This window comes from Bufo bufo, chromosome 2 (genome assembly GCF_905171765.1).
Source record: "Bufo bufo chromosome 2, aBufBuf1.1, whole genome shotgun sequence".
Classification (NCBI taxonomy): Eukaryota; Metazoa; Chordata; class Amphibia; order Anura; family Bufonidae; genus Bufo; species Bufo bufo.
Window position 1 is genome coordinate 360,132,814 of NC_053390.1, and position 24,551 is coordinate 360,157,364.

General features: G+C 41.8%; 1 protein-coding gene across 2 annotated transcripts in view; it reads left to right on the forward strand.

Moving 5' to 3' along the window:
* Positions 1 to 2,953: 2,953 nt before the first annotated feature.
* Positions 2,954 to 24,551, forward strand: part of LOC120989201 (programmed cell death 1 ligand 1-like) — a 174,564-nt gene continuing 152,966 nt past the window's right edge. For both annotated transcript variants that reach the window (XM_040417141.1, XM_040417142.1), the window contains exon 1: positions 2,954 to 2,994. The gene's annotated coding sequence lies outside the window, so the exon portion shown is untranslated. The remainder of the gene's footprint in view (positions 2,995 to 24,551) is intronic.

Sequence of the window (24,551 nt, forward strand, 5' to 3'; positions counted from 1 at the left end):
CTATGACCTCACGTTCCCATTGGGCCAAAAATAAATTGGCGTAGCTGGGGGCGAACCTGGTACCCATGGCGGTGCCCCTCAACTGTAAATAATAATCATCATTGAAGAAAAAATTATTGTGGTGAAGAATGTGGTACACACCCTCTAATATAAAATTTATTTGTTCCTGCTGCAAAATACCACTGGAATTAAGTTGTTTTTGTCTATTATTGTATAGAGGGACTGTACGTCCAGTGTGTTAATAATCCACTCTGGTTGGGCGTCCAGTCCCTCTAATACCCCAATAGTTTGGGTTGTGTCCTTTATATAGGACTTGGTAGTTTTTACCAATGGTTGCAGCAGGATATCGATATATTGTGATAGGTTCGATGTTAAGGAGCCTATCCCCGATATAATCGGGCGTCCTGGAGGGTTTACTATATCCTTATGGATCTTCGGCAGGCAATCCGCCCGATGTTCCTGTGATATAATTATTTTCTTGTTCAGTCAAAATATTTTGCTGAAGACCTTTATCACAATAATTTGCTAAAGCTAACTTAAATTCACTTGTCGGATCTTTTTTTATTTTCTTATATGTGGATTGGTCAGACAGCTGTGACAGACACTCCTCATTATATTGGTCTTTTCCCCAGATAACAATGGCGTCCCCCTTATCGGCCGGACGGATTACAATATTTTGTTCTTCCTGTAGTTCTCTTATGGCCTTAATTTTAGCACTAGTTAGATTATTTCTATTGAATCTTTTTGGTTTAATCTTATTTAGGAACTATTTCTATGTTTTTTTGAAAGGCGGATATTTCGGGACTGATTTCCGCCCTCGGAAATTTCTTAGATTTATTTTTCAAGTGAGTATGTGTGAAGGGATCTTCCTTCTCCGTGTTTGTGCTAACGGGGTTTTTCAAAAAATATTTCTTTAAACATAATTTACGGGGAAATTTTTGAATACCTATATAGGTATCAAATTTATTTAGCTTTTTTGTAGGGGCAAACTTTAATCCCTTGTTTAGTAAGGTAATTTGTGCAGATGTGAGAATTGTCTGACTAAGGTTTACTATATTATTTTGATCTGTGTTTAATAGTGTCTCTTGTGTTCCGGTTTTCTTCTTCCCTCTTCGTGTTTTGCCGGTTTTGTGGGATATTCTGTGTGATAATGTCTCTGACTGTCCATTTGGTGAGTGTCCTGGACATTGTGTGAGCGTGAGTCGTGTTTCTGCTGATATGGTCTCTGGTATGTCGGTTTTCTCTGTACGGTGGTCTGTAAGGTATTGGTGTCTGTTTCTCGTGATCTGGTGATTGTATGTGTCGGATTCTTGGTGGGTGGTGAGGCGGGGTTTGGTCTAAAAAAGAATTGTGCGCTAAGATTTCGAATCTATTTTGGGTTGGTACGCCATATTTACTATGGTCATCATTTTCTTTTGATATCTGTCTATTGGTGTTACATATGTATGTTGGTGATTTACTGTTGAAACTCAGCAGATAGTTACTATCAAGCCTGATATGTGATTATATGATCCAGGTCCACAAGAGATATATATGTAACCAAGTTATATCCAGGTATTTTATTGTATTTTATTATATTATATTTTATTATATTTTAACCAAGTACAGTTATAATAAATTGTTGAAACTCCGTGGGGCTCCGCATGTATGAGTGTGCCAATCTTATATTAACAGTTATTTCAATTTGAAGGGTGAATCATCAGATTGTGCACCTCCTGTGGTTGTGGGGTCGGTGAGCTATTTCCAAGACATCTATTCAAGATGTAGAATCAGAGAGCATTTAAATGGTGCAATTAAAGGGGTATTCCTGTAGTTAAATGTTACTCCCTATCTACAGGTAGGACCCCCCAGATCGTTGAGGATTCTACCACTGGGGCACGAACGATCACGAAAAAGGGGGTCCCATACTCCCTGCAGACCCCTGCTGTTCCCCTGAAATGACTGTTGCTGCGCAGCTGCTCCATTTATTTCTATGGGAGTTCCAGTAAAGAAAAAAATACAGTACCAGAACCAAGGATATAACATAGCTATAGCACCAAAAGAAATATCAGTAAATAAAATACAGCACCAGAACTCAGGTCATAACGTTTATACAGTACCAGAACTAAGATAATAACGCTCAAGCTCAGCCAATTGAGCGTTCTCCAGCACTAGGCTCATTTTAGTGATTTTATCAAAATATCTGGGTTATTTCAAGTAAGTGACCAGCCTGATGCTCAGGAGTAGAGATGAGAGAATTTCATATTTTGAAATTCGTTCACACTTCGTTTGGTGGTAAAAGGTGAATTGCGTTATGGATTCCGTTACCACGGACAATCATGCAATTCTATGAAGGAATGCATAACGGAGTGCCTTTAGAGGCATTCCGTTAATCATTCCATCATAATAGAAGTCTATGGCCTGTATAATGGATCCGTCCCGTTTCTGTTATGCAGGGGTTTCCGTTATGCAGGGGAGTCCACCCCTACATAACAGAAACGGGACGGATCCGTTTTGCAGCCCATAGACTTCTATTATGACGGAATGAATAACTGAATGCCTCTAAAAGCACTCCGTTATGAATTCCGTTATAGAATTACGTTATGGTATGTGGTAACGGAATCCATAATGCAATTCACCTTTTACCACCAAATGAAGTGTGAACGAATTTCATAAGCGTAAATTCGCTCATCTCTACTCAGGAGTCACCAGTTTATGCTCCCCTCAGATAGAGCAGCATAAACTTGACAGATTCCTTTTAACTGATCTACAGAGCATTTTCATTGAGGAATGTCAGATGTCAGAATTCAACATTCTTATCTTCTAACTTATATCTATGACTTATCTGTGGATCATATTAACTGGATTTCCCCTGTTGGAGAGCAATGCACCACGTTCAGAATAAACCATTCGCTTATTTATTTATTTATTTGTGCCTGTGAAGCTTTGTAAAGGAAAGTGAAAGCACAAACGTTATAAAGAAGCCTCAGAGCAATCAGCTGTGGACATTGTCAGGTAAGTCAGAAGGATTTTTAAGCTATATGACGAGGCATTTTCTAACAATTTCAGACTGCCCAGACCCATAAAGCTGGGCACAACAGCCTTTTATGCCTTCTATATAGAAATCAGGCAGGAATGTAAATACAGTAGCTAAAAGAAAAGAAGGATTGTCAGTCTATAATCAGTCTATAAAACTGTCTCTATATGTAAGTCTAGAGATAGATAGATAGATAGATAGATAGATATGAGATAGATAGATAGATAGATAGATAATAAATAGACATGAGATAGATAGATAGATAATAGATAGACATGAGATACGGTATTTTTCGCTTTATAAGACGCACCTGATGATAAGACACACCTAGATTTTTGAGGAGGAAAATAAGAAAAAAAAATTGAACCAAAAGGTGTGCTTTTGCTGGGTTTTGAACTAATGGTGGTCTGTGGATGACGCACTGTTATGGGGGGACCTGTGGATGACGCACTGTTATGGGGGACCTGTGGATGACACTGTTATGGGGGGACCTGTGGATGACACTTATGGGGGGACCTGTGGATGACACTGTTATGGGGGGAACTGTGGATGACACTGTTATGGGGGGATCTGTGGATGACACTGTTATGGGGGGACCTGTGGATGACACTGTTATGGGGGGACCTGTGGATGACACTGTTATGGGGGGACCTGTGGATGACTCACTGTTATGGGGGATCTGTGGATGATGCACTGTTATGAGGGGGATGTGTGGATGATACACTACTACGGGGGATGTAGCATCATATATAGCATCTTATGTAATGGGGGTCACTATTCACACAGGGACAATATACTGTGACACATATGATGCTGTGACCAGCATAAGATGATCTTATGCTGGTCACAGTATCATATGTGTCACAGTATATTGTCCCTGTGCGAATAGTGACCCCCATTACACCACAGGGCACACAGTAGACTTTATATGTAAAATCTTTTAATGGCTCTGCTTTTTTCTATACCAGTGCTCACTATAAAAGCAGCAGTCCGGCCAGCACGTGACGTCACTCACTCAGTCAGTCACGCTCCTGCCAGCTTCATTAATGAAGTGGGAGGAGCATGACTGAGTGAGTGACATCACGCGCCGACTGGACCGCTGCTTTCATAGTGAGCACTGGTATAGAAGAAAGCAGAGTGTAATGAAGCAGTTTTCATATGTAAAGTCTATAATCTTCAAGCAGTATCTCTGCTTTTAACTAGGGCAATCCTCTGTAGTAGTACAACTCACTATGAAAGCGGCAGGCAGGGCGGCAGTGTAACCTCGCGATGCTCACTCATTCACGCTCCTCCCACTTCATTCATGAATGAACTGGGAGGAGCGTGAATGAGTAAGAATCGCGAGGTAACGCTGCCGCCCTGTCTGCCGCTTTCATAGTGAGTTGCACTACAGAGGATTGCCCTAGTTTAAAGCAGAGATACTGCTTGAAGATTATAGACTTTACATGTGAAAATTACCGTGAGCGGGGTCCGATGTATTACAGTACAGTGAGTGCATCGGGCCCCGCCGCGAGTGTTGCCAGCCTCCGTCCCCTCCTCCCACCCCTCTGATACATCGCGGCTTGCGATGTATCAGCGTCACCAAAGTAAACATGGCAGTGTTCGCTTTATAAGACGCACTGCCATTTCCCCCACACTTTTGGGGGGGGGGGGGGGAAAGTGCGTCTTATAAAGCGAAAAATACGGTAGTTAAATAGATAGATAGATATAACTGATAGATGATAAATAGATAGATAATTGATAGATATGAGATAGATAGATATTAGATACAGATAACTGATAGATGATAAATAGATAGATAATAGATAGACATGAGATAGATAGATATTAGATAGAGATAACTGATAGATGATAAATAGATAGATACAAAGGTAGATATGAGATATTTGGATAGATAATTATTCCCAGTAAGAGCACAGTACATATCTTTATATCTTTTATTACTAACATTTATACAGTCCCTGAGGGATAAAACAATATTAGGTACAAGCAGAGATACAATGTATTCTATTATGTAGCCAAATGTAGAGAAGATATTTGATGATGACTTCAAGGTATCTGACAGCTACAAAGTGACTTAAATTCCCACTACCAGAAGGATTTGTGAACTTTAACCTTGAGAAGAAAAATAAAAAAATTAAAATTAAAGAAAATGAAAAAGGATTTTTTTTTAAAGATCTTAAAGGGGACCTGTCATGTTGAACATGGTGTCTGTTCTGGAGGTAAATTGATATATATATATATATATATATATATATATATATATATATATATATATATATATATACAGTGCTGCCCATAATTATTCATACCCCTGGCAAATTTTGACTTAAAGTTACTGTTAGCAAGTAATTTTTTGACGGGAAATGACATAGGTGTCTCCCAAATGATAATAAGACGATGTACAAGAGGCATTATTGTGGAAAAAAAAACATTTCTCAGCTTTTATTTACATTTGAGCAAAAAATACAAGATTTTCTGCACTGTGGAAAATCCTCAGAGGATGTGGTCGAAAGCCAAAAGTGACACCTGTGCTGGCCAGGAGGATAGTTAGAGAGGTGAAAAAGAATCCAAGGATCACCACCAAGGCCATCCTGGTGAATCTGGGCTCTGCTGGTGGCAATGTCTCAAGGCAGACAATCCAAAGGACACTGCACAATGCAGACCAAGGAGGACTCCACTTCTCCAGATAAGGCACATAAAAGCTCACTTGGCCTTTGCAAAAGCTCATCTGGACAAAGAAGAAGACTTCTGGTCTTTTGTGTTATGGTCAGATTAAACAAAAATGTAATTGTTTGGTCACAATGATGTTTCCTTCATTTGGCGTAAAAAAAGGAGAAGGCTTCAACCCAAAGAACACCATCCCCACTGTCAAACATGGTGGTGGGAACCTAATGCTTTGGGGGTGTTTTTCAGCCAATGAACCAGGGAACCTAATCACAGTAAACGGCACCATGAAAAAATAGCAATACATGAGGATTCTCAACATCAGGCAGTCTGCAGAGAAACTTGGCCTTGGGCACCAGTGGACATTTCAGCATGACAATGACCGAAAACACACAGCAAAAGTGGTGAAGAAATGGTTAGCAGACAACAACATTAACGTTTTGGAGTGGCCCAGCCAGAGTCCAGACTTGAATCCCAATTGAGAATCTGTGGAGGGAGCTAAAGATCAGGGTGATGGCAGGAAGACCCTCCAACCTGAAAGATTTGGAGCTCATTGCTAAAGATGAATGGGCAAAAATACCTGTGGAGACATGCAAAAAGCTGGTCTGCAATCATAGGAAGCGTTTGATTGCTGTAATAGCCAATAAAGGCTTTTCTATTGATTATTGAGAAGGGTATAAATAATTTTGGACTGGGCACTTTTTGCTCAAATGTAAATAAAAGCTGAGAAATGGTTTTTTTCCCACAATAATGCCTCTTGTACATCGTCTTATTATCTTTTGGGAGACACCTATGTCATTTCCCGCCAAAAAATTACTTGCTAGTTGAATAAAAGTAACTTTAAGTAAAAATTTGCCAGGGGTATGAATAATTATGGGCAGCACTGTATATATATATATATATATATATATATAGAAAAGAAAAAAAGTATGGCAGTACCGTCCTTGATGAAAACAGATGAAGGGTGCACCAGCCCAATATGGATATAAGCCAATCCAGATACACAAAAATTTAAAAACGGGCAGCACTCCAAAGGATAAAAATAGAAAAAATACTTTATTTACCCACAGGGAACATGCAGCGTTTCGGCTCTATACAGGAGCCTTCCTCAAGCAGTGTGTACAGACAAAGTGCTGAGCATATATAGCATTGTGCCAAATCATAGCAATTTACATGCCAGGTGAACTCACTTCATTACATTTAATATATAGTCAAGTATAAAATACATTACAAATATGTAGGTGAAATATAACCCAATCAAACAGTGCTGCATAATCGTGATACACATAATTTATAACACAAAATATATTCATAATTACATAGTGTAGCAAAATACATACAAAAACATATAATTGATATCAATAACAGTGCCAGCTGTAATCAATTTTACAAAGTGTCAAGTGCTTACTAGGTAGGTAATGCAGACGGAGGATGAAAGAGGAAAACCAGCCGCCATCCATGTTGACACGTGCGGTCCGGCGTGCCTGAATCGCCACTGCGCATGTCTAAGTGACGTGTACTTCCTGCTTCTAAGTTTCGTTATCGTCGTCATATTGCGCATGCGCTTTTCAGTCATGAAATCGAATCGGCCATCTTGGATAAGGGTAAAATCCACTCATTGACCAGCGCAAGCGCACAGGACATAAACGTGCCCTATGTTTACCAGGGTGGCTAAGTGGGATCGGGAGAAAGCTACCACAACACTATGGAGGTGGAGCCTCCAACCGTGACCACAGAACAACTGCGCATCCGCACGTAAGTGCAGGGTCGCATTGCATCAGTGATCAAAACCCACCTGTCCCCACCCTTTTAAGAGGGTTCTCCTCATGACCACCCACCCTGCATATATTAGACTCTAACTGAAAAGACACTAGAATTAAAAAAGTATATTTAATAAACAGACAACTTCAGCACGCCGTAATCGCACTCCATACATGAATGCAGCCTCGACCCTCCTCTCCCAAAACTCTGTGGCATACCATCTAAAGGAAAAAATGATAAAAAAGAACAATTATTAAAAACTTAGGGAATCATCAAGAATATGTGTTTTGTCCAATACACACAATTCCCATATTTTACACAGGGACAGTCGACATTGAGATACGCGTACGAAGGGCAAGTCACAGACCTAGCCAACCCCAATTTTGTAGTCCACATTCAGACCATGCGGTTTTAGGGAATTTAATATGTAGATCCATTTTAGCTCCCTTTTTTTTAAAAGACTAATCCTGTTGCCACCTCTCCTAGGCATTGGTACGAAATCAATAATGCAACATTTAAGATCTTTTTCTGTATGCTTAGAATTGACAAAATGTTTTGACACTGGTAGGTCAAGTCGTTTTTTCCTGATGCTAAGTCAGTGATTATTAAAACGTGACTTAAAGTCAGTTGTTGTTTCACCGACATAAACCAAGTTGCAAGGACATACAATTACGTAAATAACATAACTGGAGTCGCAGGTCAGATAATGCCGTATCTGATGTACGACCCCAGTTTGAGGGTGCGTGAAGGTCCTACCCTTAAGGATATATTTACAGTTTACACATGACAAACAGGGGAAACAGCCAAAACTATTGCCTGTTAATGTCATCTGTCTTGCTGTTTTAAGAGTCCCCACGTCAGCCCTAACCAGCTGGTCTTTGATGCTCCTAGACCTGCGGTAGGACATAATGGGCGGAGAGTGAAATTCTTTTCGGCAATATATTTATGGGTGTCTAACACGACCATCGCACCGCCTTTATCGGCGGCCTTACTTGTAAGTTCGGGATCATGTTTCAATTCATTGAGGGCAACCATCTCGTCAACAGTCACATTTGGATGACTAAAAGGTTGTACAGAATGCATCGTTTTCAATCTCTGGATGTCAGATTTAACAGCAGCCACATACGCCTCAATTGCAGGCTCATTGATTACAGGATTAAAATTGCTTTTAAGTGAGAGATCGAACATGCCAAGAGATAATTCACTCATCTTGGCATGTTCGATCCGCTCCTTATTGTGAAACCAAACTTTCAACTTAATAGCACGGAAAAAAGCATGTAAATCAAAATCAAGCTCAAACCAATTTGCAGTAGTTTTAGGGCAAAAAGAAAGTCCCTTGCTGAGTACACTCACTTGTGAATTGGTTAAGTCCTTAGATGAAAGGTTCACTACAATCATTTTTTCCTGGACGGTATGTTCCTGCCAGGAGGTGGTCGTGGCTTGTTGTTGTGCAGCCTTTTGAAATCTTCAGTGTCTACGACCTCCACGCCGGATGCGCTGTTTCCAGGCAACTCCGCTTCCTTTACCCCTAAAAAAGATTGATCTATAGAAGATGCAACTTGAGTGGTTCTTTTTCTCTTTTTCCATGTATCTTTGCTAATCTGGACATTCTTATCATCAGATTGCCAGGAATAAATGTTGCCCCTTTTATAATCGTCGGACTCACGGTTCCACTTGAAACGTTTACCCTCCTCCATATCAGTGCGGAAACTCTGAAGTTGAGTAGAAAATAAATCATGAAATGTCCCATATTCCTCAGCTGGCATGTAAATTGCTATGATTTGGCACAAAGCTATATATGCTCAACACTTTGTCTGTACACACTGCTTGAGGAAGGCTCCTGTATAGAGCCGAAACGTCCCATGTTCCCTGTGGGTAAATAAAGTATTTTTTCTATTTTTATCCTTTGGAATGCTGCCGTTTTTACATTATATATATATATATATATATATACTGATATATAGTTTTATGGGGGGGGGGGGGATCTGTAGAACTTGACAAGGTTTTGCTCCAGCCCTCACTAAGTGATGTTCTACCCGTAGGATAGGCCATTACTAGCTGATCAGCGGGAGTCCAACCCTGTGCACCCCCAGGATCAGCTCTGTTGCCAGAAGTTGGGAGCAGAGCAAGAAATGATGGGAGCAGTGCTGTAGTAATAGTAATGATGGGAGCAGAGCTAGTAATGATGGGAGCAGTGCTGTAGTAATAGTAATGATGGGAGCAGTGCTGTAGTAATAGTAATGATGGGAGCAGTGCTGTAGTAATAGTAATGATGGGAGCAGTGCTGTAGTAATGATGGGAGCAGTGCTGTAGTAATGATGGTAGCAGTGCTGTAGTAATAGTAATGATGGGAGCAGTGCTGTAGTAATGATGGGAGCAGTGCTGTAGTAATGATGGGAGCAGTGCTGTAGTAATGATGGGAGCAGTGCTGTAGCAATGATGGGAGCAGTGCTGTAGCAATAGTAATAATGGGAGCAGTGCTGTAGTAATGATGGGAGCAGTGCTGTAGTAATGATGGGAGCAGTGCTGTAGTAATAATGGGAGCAGTGCTGTAGTAATGATGGGAGCAGTGCTGTAGTAATGATGGGAGCAGTGCTGTAGCAATGATGGGAGCAGTGCTGTAGCAATGATGGGAGCAGTGCTGTAGTAATGATGGGAGCAGTGTTGTAGTAATGATGGGAGCAGTGCTGTAGTAATGATGGGAGCAGTGCTGTAGTAATGATGGGAGCAGTGCTGTAGTAATGATAGGAGCAGTGCTGTAGTAATGATGAGAGCAGTGGTGATGTAGTAATGATGGGAGCAGAGCTAGTAATGATGGGAGCAGTGCTGTAGTAATGATGGGAGCAATGATGTTATTAATATGTTTTAAGATTTTGTTGGTACGCAAATGAAGTATTTTGTTCAGTCAGTATTTTTGCAGTTGATGAATACTGCTTTTATTCTGTGCTCTGGAGCATAGTCAAGCTGGCCATGCCTAAAACCTGGCCAATCGGACTAGATTGACAAGGTACATCATCTCGAGCCAATCAGAAATCAACCACAAGTGCTATAGCCTCTCCTTCATGCATAGTCAAACTAGGTGTGCTAGCCTAGCTTCCTGTGAATGTGCTATGTGTCAATGAACCCCAGGCTAGCATACTGAGCTTCACTGCACATGTCGGAAGTATGAGCAATGGCGCAAGTACTTGATTTCCTATGGGCCTGAGATAACATACTCTGTCCTCAAGGATGTCCGTCAAGCTGGATGGTCAGTTTGACACTGGACAGGAGCACCCCCACCACTGTGACTCCAGCAAGGTATGAAGCACGCAGTGCATGGAACAAAGTAATTTTTTTACAGAATGCCCTTTTTACTTTACCACATAAGGACAACTATAAAAAAATGAAACATAGATAATAAAGGGAGAGCCGGGAAAAATTAAAGATTCCAATCTCCCCATATCTTAAGCCATTTATTCTCCGAGTTTCTTTGTTTATATAAAACGTATTCATACCTTTTGATCAGGGCCGTTTCTTGGGGCGCTGTCAGAAGGGGGGCGCCGGCAGGGCACAGCAGGAGATGAGCTCTGCGCTTCTATTATGGAAGCACTCACTCATCTCCATAGTCATCTGTATCGCCGTCCTCAGGACGGCAATACAAATGTCTGTGCTGCGGCAGGGGAGGGAGAGGTGTGTCCCCTCTCCCTGTTCCTCTGATAGGCTGTAAGCACTAGGCCGGCAGCCTATCAGAGGCCGGTGCAGGTCATCGCGCTGCCTGAGCCAGCGAGGGACACAGGCCGGAAGAGGCCTGCATCGCATCCTGGAGGAGGTAAGTATACGTTTTTTTTAGTTTTTATATATATATATATATATATATATATATATATATATGTACAAATTACAATACTGGCAAATAAGGGGGGCTGCTGGCACATAAGGGGGGCTACTGGCACAGACATAAGGGGGACTACTGGCACATAAGGGGGGCTACTGGCACATGGGGGGCTACTGGCACATAAGGGGGACTACTGGCACATAATGGGGCTGCTGGCACAAAGGGGGGCTACTGGCACATAAGGGGGGCTACTGGCACATAAGGGGGACTACTGGCACATAAGGGGGGCTACTGGCACATAAGGGGGGCTACTGGCACATGATAGGAGGCAACTGGCACATAAGGGGGGCTACTGGCACTTGATAGGGGAGCTACTGGCACATGATAGGGGGACGACTGGCACATAAGGGGGCTACTGGCACATGATAGGGGGGGCACTCTGGCTACTGGCACATGATGGTGGGGGGGCTCTTATTACTGGCACATGATTGGGGGCATCTATGGGGGCTCCTATTACTGGCACATGATTGGGGGCATCTATGGGGGCACATCTTACTGGCACATGATTAGGGGGCATCTATGTGGGCACATCTTACTGGCACATTATTGGGTGGCACTATAGGGGCATCTACTGAGGCTAAAAAGAAGGGGTATTTTAAATAGGGGGCTCTGTATAGGGGCATTTTATACTGGGACACATTATGGTGGGTACTATGGGGCACTTTGGGGTCATCTACGGGGGCACTAAGAAGGGGTATTTTATATTGGCACATTATGGGAACATTAGCTCAACTGGGGGCATTACAAGGGGGTATGTTTTACACATTATAAGGAGAATTATTTCTACTGGGGGGGGCATTATGGTGGGCTTTATTACTCCCCCATGGTATGACCCCCTAGTAGCAGCACCAGCCTCTCCCTGCTCTGCTATCCCTCTGCCCCCTCTCCAAATCCGTATTATGAAATCTTTCTCATTAGGATAAAACACAACATCAGCTCCACCGAGCCCCCCAGCCAAAGTGTTGAAGTGGTGTCCGAGATCCCCAAGGGCCAAGCCAAGTAATTGTAAGTTTTCATGTGGAATATGTTTGTTATACACATATAGCCTACACTGTGCCACACAATATACAGTATACCGCTACACTGTGCCACACAATATACAATATACCTCTACACTGTGCCACACAATATACAGTATACCGCTACACTGTGCCACACAATATACAGTTCCAATAGCCTGCTGACTATAATTCCCGTTTCTGGTCCTATTAAAAAATAACTTTTATTTGTCTTTTAATAAACTATATTCCAACACAGAAAAAACACACACGTTTAAAAGATATATGGAGGACCTGGACCTGTGGGCTCCGTATCTATATCCTCTAAGAGGATTATTATATTATTCAAAGGACTTGCTCTTTCCCACATATATATCGCACATAGGCTGCTAGTGTTTAGCCCGTGTAATTGCGCTTGGGTATCTATAGGTGTCGCCTATTGCCAGGTCATTGACCCGTTATGCCGCAATTGCTGATTGTTATGTTTTAGGCTTAACCTATATGATATGTCCTACACTGCCTATTTACAGGCTACTTGTCATGTTTGCACTCTGGCCCTCAGGGGGATGCGGCGTCTGCAGATCGCCTTTCCCTATCCATTCTCAGCCCTACCATTAATTAAAATTGCTAAAGACACAGCTCCCCCCTGGGAGCAGCAAAAAAAGCAGCAAAGTAAAGAAAAACGAGTGGCCATCATTACTTTAAGAAATGAAGGTCAGTCAGTCAGCCGAAAAATTGGGAAAACTTTGACAGTAAGGGCTATTTGACCATGAAGGAGAGTGATGGGGTGCTGCGCCAGATGACCTGGCCTCCACAGTCACCAGACCTGAACCCAATCGAGATGGTTTGGGGTGAGCTGGACCGCAGAGTGAAGGCAAAAGGGCCAACAAGTGCTAAGCATCTCTGGGAACTCCTTCAAGACTGTTGGAAGACCATTTCAGGGGACTACCTCTTGAAGCTCATCAAGAGAATGCCAAGAGTGTGCAAAGCAGTAATCAAAGCAAAAGGTGGCTACTTTGAAGAACCTAGTGTCACGGCTGTATGTGAGTATACACAGTAAAAAGAGTTACTGACCGGACCCAAACTAGGGAGGATAAAGGGTGACCCCTGTCAGACCCTCAAAGCTCTCCCTATGCTGCTAAAGCACATGCCCGGATCCAAATGGCGGAACGAGGCATGCCCACGTACCTAAGACTAATGACCACTGTAACCCCTACAATAGTGGAAGGGGCACGGCCACCGGTGCCCTGCTCAGTATATGGAGGGAACCGTGGCCACCTCAGATCCAGTCAGAAAATAACCAGGTACACAACAATGTCTGCACACTTAGCTGAAGGTGCTGCAGCCGCAGAGAAGACGGATCCAAGGACAGCTGGCAATATCCGGAGTGCTTGCTGCAGCAGAACACAGGTCCAGTGAACTGATAGCTACAAGTGAAGATACTCAGGCAAGAGCTACAACTGAAATGAGAAATATAATCCACGCCCTACAATAGGAGGAGGGGTGATTTAAAGGCAGGGAAATCAACCGCAAGAGGAACAGCTGGGAGGAAGGAAACCGAAAGTAAAGACTTCATCACAGGGGCGGAGAAACAGAGCAGTGAGAACTCCTCCAAACTCTAGTAGTGACATAATCACAGGGGTGGAGAAACAGAGCTGTGAGAACGTCTCAAAGCTCTGGTAGTGACACCTAGAATATGACATATATTCAGTTGTTTCACACTTGTTTGTTATGTATATAATTCCACATGTGTTAATTCATAGTTTTGATGCCTTCATAGTCATGAAAATAAAGAAAACTCTTTGAATGAGAAGGTGTGACCAAACTTTTGGTCTGTACTGTATATATGGTGAGACGGTTGCAAGTACTCTTCTGATATGATTTCATCAAGAAGTTTTGATGGGGGGGGGGGGGGGAGTTTTTTTGACACTCGCCCTGAGAGAAATTTTACCTAGAAACTGCACTGCTTTTGATCTTATTAACGAGATTTAGCCATGTATTTATTCTTGGAGTATTAGATGAAAACCAAGCCCGTGCAATCAAGAGTCTTGCCAAAAACATTATTTTAACCAAAAGAATCCTTTAATATTTATGGCACCCTACCTTGGAAAGCTCACTCAAAATCCAACACTACACCGCAATTGGAATCACCACTTAAAATTTTTGGGTAATATAGTTTTATTGCTCAATATTTTTTTTGTTCTGGACAAGTCCAAAACATATGTAGATAATCTGCATCAGGAGACTCACAACAATCTAATTTCTTCAACATTTAATATTGGAGTGCTGCAGGATCTGATTGATTATCCCTTACCCCTTTTTCCTCTAAACTTTCCTTTCCCCTTTTACACCCCCCTTTTTGAACCAAGGAGTGGACCCTTACTTACAACTGATCCTGAAGAAATACCTTTTGCTTATGTTTTGTATGGATGACCACTGATTCTGTCTATATTATCTGTATTTCTTTATTTAGAGATATGTATGCCAATGTATTTTGTTCGCATATCTTACTGTTTATTGTCACTATGGCGAACAAGGATAGCTTTTTTACTTGGAATGTTAGAGGTGTGGGAGATCCTACAAAGTGACATCCCATCTTTAGGTATCTCAAGATCTAGGGCTCATGCACACAACCGTATTTTGCATCCTTATTTTTTGCAGATTGCACACAGTTCCATTAATTTCTATGGGTTAGCAAAAAAAAAAAAAAAAACAACAGCTCACAAAGGTCATCCATGTGCTGTCCTTATCCCTGTTCCAAAAGTTATAGGACATATAATATTCTTGTCCATATTGTAGACAAGAATAGTTTAGTGATTGGAGGGTGAAAAATTGCACACAGAAGGTGTCCGTATTTTGCAGATCTGGGGTTTGCAGACTACAACATGGACGCGGTCATGTGAATAAGGCTTTACCTACCATTGATTATCTGTTTTCAGGGGACATATTTGGTAAAGGATAAACTACACACTGTGCAGTGCTCTTGGAATGGTACTTCTTTTCTCTTCACATATACCATCTATTCAAGAGGTGTTAGTGTTCTCATTCCTTAAACTATAAGAAGAAACCCTTTTCTGCGATTTTTAGAAATGGGTGTAGGACATTTAAAATTATTTGAGGATTTAAAGAAGACCTGTCACCACAAAATGCAGTGCAATCTGAAATCCCCATCTTATAGAGCAGGAGGAGCTGAGCAGATTTATATATCTAGCTTTTTGGGAAAAGATTTAGTAAAACCTGTAATCACAGAGCATGTATAAATTACATGTTTTACTTAATCTTTTACCACAAAACTATATATCAATCTGCTCAGCTCCTCCTGCTCTATAACATGGTGCATAAAGATTGCATAGCATTTTGTGGTGATAGGTCCTCTTTAAAAATGTTTATGGATTCTCTAATGTTTAGATATTTGAAATTGAGACATGTTTTGGTTACACAGCACAAGTGAAGTATTCTACGTTAAATACAGAGACATTTAGTATTGTGTAATATTTCACCGATACTGTTGGAAAAAAGAAAATTAGAGTAAACCTGATTTTTTATTTACAAAGCTATCGGGAGACATACTGTCACAATATTGGTGAATTCTTACAATCTAGCCAGGATAGAATTTTTTGTACACAAATGACTCATAATCCAACATGGTTCACAGTTTGTAGGTTATATTACATTCCCCAATTTCTTTTTTATTTCTTTTTTTTAAAGAACAAAAAAAAACATTTCTCCCTACATTCATTAGAAAGGAAGGTTTATTATATACAGCAGTCACATGTCATTATATAGTGGTAAAAATAATATTCCATGTGCTCATGAGTAATAGGCCAGACGTACTTGCTGGTAGCAGCCGCATCCTCCGATCCTAAAGACGCCCCCTCCGTATTGTGATTGACAGGGCCAGGGAACGGAATCGTTCTCTGCTGGCCCTGCCTGTTTGGATTCAAAATCTGGCGCCTGCGCCACGGCCGTACCTGTCTTTAATCGGCGCAGGCGCACTGAGAGGCGGCCGCTCGCTCGGCCGCTCCATCCTTAATGCGCCTGCGCCGATGACATCACATCTACACCCGGCGCAGGCGCATTGAGGATGGAGCGGCCGAGTGAGCGGCCGCCTCTCAGTGCGCCTGCGCCGATTGAAGACAGGTACGGCCGCGGCGCAGGCGCCAGATTTTGAATGCAAACAGGCAGGGCCAGCAGAGAACGATTCCGTTCCCTGGCCCTGTCAATCACAATGCGGAGGGGGCATCTTTAGGATCGGAGGATGTGGCTGCTACCAGCAAGTAGCCGCCCTACTTGCTGGTAGCAAGGTAATTTGCATATTTTAAAAGCATGTTTTAAACAAAATCTACAGGACCAAAATGATTAATTAGATTATGTAGGCATAAATCGCAGTGTGGGGATTATAAGTAAGCAAAAAAAAAGGTTTAGTGGGGTGACAGAAGCCCTTTAAATGCAATGGAACTTACCATTCTCTTCCATTTGGGAGAAGTGGGCTAGTCCGGTTTCCTACCAAGGTAGGGGCTGCAAGAATTTTTTAGTCTAGTGTTAGTCAGTCTGGAGTCTAGTCTATAGTTGAAAGGAGAGGAAAATCACCCTGACTCCTTACAGATTAACCGACAGAGTGTTGCGAGGGGGTCAACAGCCAAAGGCACCCCACTCCAAAGGTACCAGAACAGGCCTGAAATCCAGCGATCAGACTAAAGCCGAGTTTAGCACCGCAGAGAGATAAAGCAGAATCTTTAAGTTTGCCTGCCAGTTTATGCCAAAACCTGCTGGAACCAAGAGAAACACCCCTTCTTGTACAGATGCAAGTTGATTCAAGTAAAACTGTTGAACTTTATAAAAGTCTGGACTCGACTATTTCTCCACCCCCATCATTACTCTCCCCGTTATTGCTTCGGAGCCTAACCCTGAGGAGTCATGGTCTCCAGGTAGGAGCACAGTGACACACACAGAAAACTATTGAGGCCACACCACTCGGCATTCCGAAAAACCTGGGACATGATTGGCCCTGTAGGGGGCAGGACATTGCAATTGTCGTCCATGAAGATAAAATTATGCCTGTGTTGTTCATGCAGAGGCACAATTTCAGAATTAATTATGTTATGATACAAGTAGTATGGGCTTGTCACTGTACCATTCACAAAGTGTAGGGCAGTTCTGTATTGACTAGACACACCTGCCCGCACTGTAACTCCAGCACCACCAAAGGCTCATCTGGTGACAACAGTGGCTTATGCATAGCGCTCTCCTTAACGTCTCCAACATCGTTGGCGGCCATCATTTCTGTTCAATGTAAATCGACTTTCATGTGTGAACAACACTGAGGCCCACTGGTCCCTTGTCCAGTGTAGATGCTCCCTGGCCCATGCAAGAGGATGACGCCTGTGCCACGTGGTGTGGTCAGGAACCCTTGCAGGTCATCTAGCACGCAAACCATGCTGATGTAAATGGTTTTAAATGGTCTGATGTGACACTTGGGTGCCTCTCACTTCCCTTAAAAGTGCTTGGAGTTGTGTGGCATTCATCATCTGGTTCCGCAGGGCATTGTTCACAATGAAGTGGTCATCAGTGTGGGATGTGGCCAAAGGATGTCCATGTCATGATCAGTGTGGGGGAAAGGAACTCCACACTGAATACAGGAGGGAAGGGGAACAGTAACTAGGCCTGGAAACTAGGGAAGAAACAGGTCACCTCCTAGACAACCCTAATCCGGGCCCTGACTACCTATCAATATGAATAGACCTTGAAGGTAGGAATATTCATATGCAGGAAACCTAGGCCCTTATTTCCCTATAATGCCCTGGAATAAGGTAAGGACCAGAGACAACCCATTCCTCCCCAGATGGACGAATGGAAGTCTCTGTCTCGGGCCCAGATACAACAACAGGGAATATAACAAACAAACGCGACACTTAACTTCTGTAGAGATGGATGAACAGGAACACCAGAGACGACCTCACACCAGCTCAGCCAAACCCGAATGAAGCTATCTACCGCATAGTCTGAAAGGTAGGGTCAGACTATCAAGGGTAGAAGTGATGACCACTGAGCAACAGCTGAGAAAAGGGAAGTGGTCATTAACCCTATCAACACTGAATAAAGAGAAATCAAGGAGGCAGTTAGATTCCTCCACGCTCAGCCAGTCTCCCTGATCTCCTGACATCAGTCACCTAAGGGACCATGACAGTCCACTTCTATGCCTTTCTGTGACTCTTCCAGTCTCTCTGTATTTATCTTGCAACCTGTTGATGACACTCTGTGACACTGTAAGCTCAGTGGTCACTTCTGTCTGAGAACATCCTGCTTGAAGCCTCGCAATGGCGAGGTACTGTTGATCAATTGTGAGGTGTCATCTTGGTCTCATGATGTCAAAATGTGAACAGCATGGTGAGGAGGACTGTTTAAAATCCAATTCTAACTGAACCAGGACATTTATTGGGTGATTCATGGATCAAATACCTGTGAATTTTTCCGTTAAGGTCCTTCTTAGAGAACAGCAAGTTGTGCAAAAAGTACTGAAACGTTGAACAGTTGGACATGTGCATTCAAAAGTTTAGAGAAGTTCACCTGTAAAGGTTAAAGTGCATTTTAGGTTCATCCTGAAATTTCACCCACAAGCCAAATATCCCTAACTTTTTGTGAGTAGTGTATGTGATATCACTGACATCACACTGTGCTGTGTTGAGGGGTTTTCTGTTACAAATATCGAGTACGGTACAGGATCAGTGTGATAGCCGATGGCACTGTCTGCAGGCGCATGCAGTTCCATCAAATTGACAATGTAAACTAATGTTCTGCAGGGACATAATTAATTTATGTGTTGGTTTGCTGCCCACAGGAGAATCCGTACTCCTATACATAGCAGTGTAAGTGTGGATTCTAAAGCACAATAGGCCCCTAAACTTCAGGTGCCTATTTCAGTAGGAAAAAAATAAATAAAGCATATTCGAAAAATTAATCTCAGCCTATTTAAAACAGGTTAAAATATTTATGAACATTTGGGTACACTTTAATGTTTTGCCGACTGTGTAGATTGACAGGTGATGGACTAGGTCCACAAACTGGTTAGTTAGAGTGTGAATCTAGTCTAAGGAAAGATACAAGAAAGACGTGTATGTGGAGAGTTCCTGCAGAAGCTAAGCCCAAGCTCAGAGAACTTCTGTCTCTGAGGCTTCAGCTGTTAGACAAACTACTGTCAAAGTACCCTCTGAAGGAAAAAGACTAGACATGTTGGAAGATCCAGAACTCACAAAGCGATGCATTGGACTTAGGGCAGAAAGTCTGCTAAATCACCCACCATACTTTGAGACGGATCAGCCACCTGTATCTAAATTCTGCACCCCTCAGTCTGTGAACTACAGAAAAAGTTAAAGGGGTTATCCAAGCCTGGAAATGCCCTCCCATATGCCCAGGCCCCTCACACGGATTCTACTTACCTGTATGAACATAGGCTGGTTGAGGTGCTATACATTCAATATATGTATGTAGTGCAGTAAGTCTACTTTGTTATGTGCCACTTGTGCAGGAGGTGGGAGACTAGGGGCCCACCGGGGGATTCCCCTGTACCACTGTGGGCCAGTCCAAGCCTGGAGACGAGCCTCCCTAGCATCGCGGGTGACGCTCTGGAGGCTCGTCTGTGTCACTGCCTGACATTGGCTGCCTGCCCCCACAGACACCGGATGTTTTTATCCACGCACTGGAGAAGCAGCGGATGCAGTGCATGGACCAGGAGCGGTGCAGGGAGTGGGGAGTAGAATCAGTGTGAGGGGCCCGGGCATATGGGGGGGGGGGGGCATTTCCAGGCTCGGATAACCCATTAAATAAGAACCTTATTGCATGCCTGTGGTTTTGCTGAAGACTGTAAAAGTCTTAGTGAGAAAGAGAGAGATAGCAAGGGAGTACTACCATCATTGTTGCTTCTATGCTGCTATTGAGAGAGGATTGCACTGCAAATCTACCTTTGAACTGTGCCTTGTGCTGCTGCACCTACAGTATAATCAAATTCAGTAAAGAGAAACCGTATTGGGCGGTCACATCTTTTGGCTGCCACCGAATTTCTGGGCAGCAGATCATCCTGTGTAAACTGGGATACCTTGCCCAGAAAATAAAATGTGTATAGGGTCGAATGATCGTAGTAGCAATTCCTAGCCCCCATACAGAGGAGATGATTGCTGCATGTAAATACAACTTAACCTCTGCTGATGATCAGGCAATTATTAGGAACATTCAGTACTTTCCTGATAATTGCTTGAAGGATGATCTTGTGTAAAAGGTGTATTATCAGTGCTGCTTGCAATGGGTTAAATTGGGTGGAGGATGACAGATTGTGCCTGATTTCAACAATATTGTGGTAATAGCTCCTTAGTAATTGAATATTTTAAGAGTAAGTGCATGGAAATTCCCTGATTAATCAGCCATTGAAACTTGTTACAGGAATATGCACAGAGACAGATACTATTCACCTGTAGTCTATAAACTGTAAAAAGCTAATCACTGAACATGGGCATAACTATAGCCTTAGCACTTGCTGTGGGTCCCAGTGGGTCGGCAGTGAGGGCAAGGGGAGGTGGGATATGTGATGCAAGAACATTGTACATTGGAAAATAACAATATGGTTGTTTTATGCTATAATGTGGGTTTTCTGATATATGGTGCTTTTATACATACCTTTAATTATTGCTACTTATGCTGATATTTACATTTTTTGACATTAGGTGGTGGGGGCCACATCTTATTCTGCTATTGGGCCCCCGTTTAGCTGCCTCTTGTTATATTTGACACAACAAATCTTTTATGACCTTCCAATAAAATAGATAACTAGATAAAATGATTTTGAGTAAATTCAAACCAAGAATTCTGAATTATTACTGCATTTATTTAAGGAACAATGTTTTCAAATAACCATTAGCAATGGAAATTTTCCACTTGAATGTGAATACTGTAAGGGTTCCTCCTTCCAGTCCATAAGAATACACTGTGTAACATGCACATAAAATGTTTATAACATTTCTAAATGACCATCACATGACAAACAAAGGAATCTCCGACCATTAGGACAATATTGTAAGACATTGTAGAGAGGATCAGACCCCCAAAAGTTGAAGACCCACAGTAGGACACAAATAAAAAGTAAAAAAAAAGTTTAAAACAGACATATTAGGTATTGTTGCATCCGCAACGACTAGCTCTATAAAAATATAACATGAGCCACTCTATCAGGTGAATTCCATAAAAAAATATAAAAAATACAGTGCCAAAACTGCCATTTTTATGGTCACTTTGCCTTACAAAGAGTGTAATACCAAGAGATCAAAAAGTCATATGTACCTCAAAATGATACCAATCAAACCGCCACCTCATCCTGCAAATAATGGACCCCTACATAAGACAATCCCCTGAAAAATAAAAAAAATATGGCTTTCAGAAAATGGCAAGACAAATTTTTTTTTCTTTTCAACAATGCGTTTACTGTCTAAAACGTAACAAAAATAATAAATAGACATATTAGCTATTGCAGCATCTGCAACAACTTGCTCTACAAAAATATCACATGGTATGCCCCCTCAAGTGAATACTGTAAAAGAATAAAAATAAAACTATGCCAAAAAAGCAATTTTTTGGTCACCTTGCCCCAAAAAGTATAATATTGAACAATGAAAAAATATGTACCCAAAAATTATACCAATAAAAATGTCAACTGTTTCCATAGAAAACAAGCCCCTACACAAGACATTCGGCAGAAAAATAAAAAAATATGGCTTTCATAAAATGGAGACACAAAAACATGATATTTTTTTTCAACAATGTCATATTTGGTATTGTCGTGTCCATAACGACCTGTTCTATAAAAATAACACATGCTTCTATCCTGCTAAGTAAATACGGTAAAAAACTAAAGATAAAAACCGTGCCATAACAGCCATTTTTGTTTACCTTGCTTCACAAAAGGCGGAATATTGAGCGATCAAAAATCATTTGTACCCCAAAATAGTACCAATAAAACTGGCTCCTTATCCTGTAGTTTTCAAAATGGGGTTACATTTTGGGAGTTTCTACTGTAGGGTGCATCAGGGGGTGTTCAAATACAACACTGCAACTTAAAATTATCCCAGTGAAATCTGCCCTCCAAAAACCATATGGTGCTCTTTCCCTTCTGAGCGATGTCGTGTGCCCATACAGCAGTTACCAACCACATATGGAGTGTTTCTTTAAACTGCAGTATCAGGGTAATAAATACAGAGTTTTGTTTGGCTGTTTAACCCTTGCTGTGTTATAAGAAAAAAGGGAAAAAAAGGGAAATTTTGAAATTTCACCTTCATTTTTCTTCACTTCTTGTGGAACACCTAAAGGGTAACAAAATTTATAAAATCAGTTTTGAATAACTTGAGGAGCATAGTTTCTAAAATGGGGTAATTTATGGGGGAATTCTACTATGTAAGCCCCTCAAAGTGACTTGAAGTAGTCCTTAAAAAAGTGGGTTTTGGAAATTTTCTTAAAAATTTTAAGAATTGCTTTTAAACTTCTAAGCCTTTTAACGTACTAAAAAAAATTATAATTTAATTTTCAAAATGATGCAAACATAAAGTAGACATATGGGAAATGTAAAGTAATAACTATTTTATGAAGTATCACTATCTGCCTTAGGCCTCATGCACACAGACTTTTTTTTTGCGGTCCGCAAAACGGATTTCCGTTGTTCCGTGATCCGTGACCGTTTTTTCGCCCGTGGGTCTTCCTTGATTTTTGGAAGATCCAGGCTATGAGCTGTGCGCTACGATTGGCCAGCGCTGCAGCAAGGGACAACCCTAATACAAAAACTCCGCCCCGTACAACAGAGGTAGCTGCACACACCGGAGCCTATACCGGGCGAACGGAGCGGCGCCCAGACATACTAATAAGTGCAGGGGGACCCCTGGGCGCCGCTCTGCCCACTGATATAGTTAGTTTTTAGTTTTTAAACTAGTGAAAGGTCCTCTTTAACATAAAGTTTAATGTGTCACGAAAATTTGGGAATTATTAAAAATTTTGGGTAAATTTGGGATTTTTTTCACAAATAAAGGTGAAATATATTGACTTAAATTTATGACTATCATTAAGTACAATGTGTCACGAGAAAACAGTCTCAGAATGGCTTGGATAAGTAAAAGCGTTCCAAAATTATTACCACTTAAAGTGACACATATCAGATTTGCAAAAATCGGCCTGGGATTTAAGTTGAAATGTGGCTCGGTACTACATAGTAACATAGTAACATAGTACATAAGGCCGAAAAAAGACATTTGTCCATCCAGTTCGGCCTGTTATCCTGCAAGTTGATCCAGAGGAAGGCAAAAAAACCCTGTGAGGTCGAAGCCAATTTTCCTCACTTTAGGGGATTAAAAATTCCTTCCCGACTCCAATCAGGCAATCAGACTAACTCCCTGGATCAACGACCCCTCTCTAGTAGCTATAGCCTGTAATATTATTACACTCCAGAAATACATCCAGGCCCCTCTTGAATTCCTTTATTGTACTCACCATCACCACCTCCTCAGGCAGAGAGTTCCATAGTCTCACTGCTCTTACCGTAAAGAATCCTTTTCTATGTTTGTGTACAAACCTTCTTTCCTCCAGACGCAGAGGATGTCCCCTCGTCACAGTTACAGTCCTGGGGATAAATAGATGATGGGATAGATCTCTGTACTGACCCCTGATATATTTATACATAGTAATTAGATCTCCCCTCAGTCGTCTTTTTTCTAACGTGAATAACCCTAATTTTGATAATCTTTCAGGGTACTGTAGTTGCCCCATTCCAGTTATTACTTTAGTTGCCCTCCTCTGGAATCTCTCCAGCTCTTCTATGTCTGCCTTGTTCACTGGAGCCCAGAACTGTACACAGTACTCCATGTGTGGTCTGACTAGTGATTTGTAAAGTAGTAGGAATATGTTCTCATCACGGGAATCTATGCCCCTTCTGATGCAACCCATTATCTTATTGGCCTTGGCAGCAGCTGCCTGACACTGGTTTTTGCAGCTTAGTTTGCTGTTTATTAAAATTCCTAGATCCTTTTCCATGTCAGTATTACCGAGTGTTTTACCATTTAGTATGTACGGGTGACTTGCATTATTTCTTCCCATGTGCATAACCTTACATTTGTCAGTGTTAAACCTCATCTGCCACGTATCTGCCCAAGCCTCCAATCTATCCAGATCCCTCTGTAGTAGTATACTGTCCTCTTCAGTGTTAATTACT